The sequence below is a fragment of the Gymnogyps californianus genome, chromosome 1 (assembly GCF_018139145.2).
Source record: "Gymnogyps californianus isolate 813 chromosome 1, ASM1813914v2, whole genome shotgun sequence".
In the NCBI taxonomy this organism is placed as follows: domain Eukaryota; kingdom Metazoa; phylum Chordata; class Aves; order Accipitriformes; family Cathartidae; genus Gymnogyps; species Gymnogyps californianus.
In genome coordinates, this window is record NC_059471.1 from 194,113,246 (window position 1) to 194,117,290 (window position 4,045).

Below are 4,045 nucleotides of genomic sequence, written 5' to 3' on the forward strand. Positions count from 1 at the left end.
AGTTGATGGCTGGTAGATGAACTTTCCTGCAGAAACTGCCAAAAAATAGGTCTGACTTTAAATAGCTGACTCTGATTAATATTTTTCCAAGCTATTACCTTTAGCCATTGCTAAAGCAGGCCAGTAAACCAAGTTAAAATTAAATCTTGCTCTTTATTGTTTTAGTGAGTTTATTAACAGTAGGTTGATAAGATAAGTGTTCATCATAAACCAAGGCTAGATGTCAGCCTCCTCATGACTTTCTCTCCCTGCCCTTCCTCATAACAAGTTTATGTAATTAGAGCAGGTTTTAGACAACCAGATAACCAAAAATTTCAGGTGCTCTCCCAGTCACCGTTGGCTTCAGTAGGAAATCAAAACATCTAATATACATAGAATATATGTTCAAAACCAATTATAGCATTATGTGAAAATGTATGCAAGATCATTTTACTGAACAGAACTAAAAATTCTTCATCTTCATCTCCATCTGTGGAGATATTCAAAACTTGATAGGACAAGGTCCTGAGCAACCTCACCTAGCTCTCAACTTTGCTCTGCTTTGAGGAAAAGGTTGGACTAGATGACCTGCAGAAGTCCCTTCCAGCCTTAGTCTTTCTATTGATTCTATCTGTCTAGAATTTGAAATATATGAGAAAAACAGTTTTTTTTCTGTCTTGCCTGCCAGGGAGTGTATGATAGGTCATTTTCTCTTCTCATGAAGAAACAGGATAAGGTGTTCCATGTACATCACGTAAAGCTTTGAGGAAGGCTAAGAGTAGGAGAGTTTTTGAGACAGAAGTAAAAAATAAATAAATCCTTTTGCCTGAATTTTCCTGTTTTCAGTAAAAGAAAACTGGGTACAGTCTTTGTAATACAACAGAATAGCATCAAATAAAGAAGAGGAAAAGTAGGAAAGAGGCTTGTACGCTATCTGTGGGAGAAGATCAAAAGGGGAAAGAACACACTGTTTCATGCTCAGGATCTTACATGAAGCAGAAAATTGGAAGAGCAGACAGATGAAGGAGTCTTTGAGCTACCATCAGAATCATCCAAAGGCCAGGTAATAAGGTAGATTTTTACTATCCATATAACTTTTTGATTATAAGGATCCCATGTGTCAGGGTACAGACAAACCAAGTGATCAGATTGCCAGTGTTGTGGACAAACTTTTGGTTTCAGGAAGGCAGGACTTTGGTTTTACTAGGAAAGCAGTATTTCAAATCTAACTGACAGGAAGGAATTGATTGAAAACCCAAAGGTGGGGAAAAATTTGGGGATGAAAGTAATAATGAAATAACAGCTTTTGCTACTGCACAGAAAGAATTGGGAAAACAGCTTTGACACAACCTAGGCAGCTGAGACTGAGACCTCCTGAGAAGACAATGTAAGGGATAAAGAAGTTCAAGTGAACTGGTAGCTTTTGAAAGGGGCTATTCTAAATATACAATGACAAACCTGGTTTAAAGACTTCAGAGACAGTGAGTAGAGAGGGACACTATGGTGCCTGCATCAGGAAAGCCTCAAATATCCAAAAATGAAAAAGGAATTGTATGAGATCTGGAAAAATTGGCATGTGCCTGAGGACGGCTATAAAGGAATAACAAAAAAATAGATGAATAAATTCTGGAAGATTGTGATGGAAAATATATTTCAGTCGGAGACGTCAAAGAAAATTTCTGTTAAACGTCAGAAATAAGAAGAAAACAGAGGAGAGTAGAGGGATTTAGTAAAGAGAAGGGAAGACAAACTGCAGACAGTGATGGAGTATTCAACACTTTCTTTGCTTGAGTCTTCACAAAGGTAAATGGCAGTCAACTCTCTAATGAAATTAATTTTAACATGGAAAAGGGAATGCACTATGGGCACGGTGCTGGTGGGAGTGCTGAATATTTACGTTTAATATATGTATTCAAGTCAACAGTTCCAGGTGATATTCACCCATAATTCATGGGTGAGAATTCATGCAGTAATCTGAGAACTGTTTTAGAATATATTTGAATGTATTCTAATGTGCCATATATTTGAAAAATTGTGGAGGATTACAAGTTCCTAGAAAATTGGTCAGGCATACATGGAAATGAAATATGGATAATATGTCACCTGAACTCAATCTAATTTTCTTCTTTTATGGGGCAACTAACTTAGTGATCAAAGATATAAAATATACACATTTTATTTGATTTTAAGACACTTTTTAGATGAACTGAGAGCAATTCAGAAGTAAGCACAGAAGAAATGCTCTAGGGGAAATTATGTTTGGGTGCACAACTCGTAAAAAAGTTGTTCTTGAAGAGCAGTTACAAATGTTTCACATTCATACTTAGATGACATTTCAAATGGGGTCCTTAAAGGGTCTATTCTGATTAATTTTCTAGCCCATATTTCCATTACTGGTTTGAATCATAAACTAGCAATGGGCAGGACAAAGATAATACCTTCTAGCTGGTATTAGGCCATAAAGGCTGCTTTTTCAGCATTCTCAGACCATCATGGCTATAGCAAAATGCTGTGTTGAGATAGGTGTACACATTTCAGAACAAAAGAGAAAAATGAAAGAGACTTCCAGTACTAATCCAAGTGAATTATTGCTGATGAGGCAGTAGAAATTGGCCTGCAGAATTAGCATTGAAATGAAACGTCTGAGACCTGCAGTCAGCCACCGGAGATGGCCAGGGCAAAACTAGGAGTTAAAAGAAGAGGTTTCCTTCCAAACTTATACTGAGATGTTTCTGGAGCAGTCAAGCTTTTACAGGCAACCTGAGAACGGATCAACAGATAGATGCTCAGCTAGATAATGAATTCGTAATGGAGTAAGCTTAGTGGAGGAAGGCTGAAGGCTTTGTGAGAGACCATGGAATTTGGCACAAAACTTTCCTTATAGGCAGGAACCAGGAACAAGCAAAGGTATGGAAAGCTGCTTACAAGGACCTTGAACATACAGCTCTGCATGTGAAGAGGAAAGGGGTTCTAATGTGATTTGAGGTATTACTGAATGATTAGGAAAAAACTGATAAATTCAGTTTGAAAAATAAGGATGTGTTTGCAACAACGAAAAAAATAGAAAAGAGGTGAAGTTTGTAGGGAGAAAGGATATTTCTTGTTATACCAGCCACTGTCAGCTGATCTGGGTCAGTATTGATCCCTCACTCCCTAGCCTTCTTGGAATGTTTTATTTATTTTTGTTATGTCTTGAGTTAACTGTGGACAAATCCTGCATGTTTTCTGAGTAGCTGAATTGAGTTTTGTGGTTCATCTTCCCAAACCTCAGGAAAGCCTGTGGGGATGATCCTTTTATGCTGAAGCTTTGTCCAGATAGCTGTATTTGCAACTTGGCTGAGGACTACTATTTCTCTTTCGTACTTGAAGAAGGGCTTGTATGCTTAGAAATTCATCATTGTGTGGGGCAACACAGCAGAGGAAGCGTTTGAGAAAGAGGAAAGAAAAATTCAGATTCTTCCAAAAGCTGATTTTGCCATAAAACAAAACAAGGTCAAAGGACTTGCATGAGTGTCATGGTTTAACTCCAGCCAGCAACTAAGCACCATGCAGCCTCTCCCCCCTCCCCCTCCCAGTGGGATGGGGAGGAGGAAAGGGAAAAAAAAAGTAAAACTCGTGGGTTGAGATAAGAACAGTTTAATAACTAAAGTAAAATAGACTATAATACTAAATAATAATAATAATAATAGTAATGAAAAGGAATATAACAAAAAAAAGAGAAATAAAACACAAGAAAAGACAAGTGATGCACAATGCAATTGCTCACCACCCGCTGACCAATGCCCGAGCAGCAATTCGCTCCTCCCAGCCAACTCCCCCCTGTTATATACTGGGCGTGACGTTCTATGGCATGGAATACCCCTTTGGCTAGTTCAGGTCAGCTGCCCGGCTCTGCTCCCTCCCAGCTTCTTGCACACCTGCTTGCTGGCAGAGCATGGGAAACTGAACAATCCTTACCTTAGGATAAGCGCTACTTAGCAACAACTAAAACATCAGAGCGTTATCAACATCATTCTCACACTAAATCCAAAACACAGCACTGTACCAGCTACTAAGAAGAAAATTA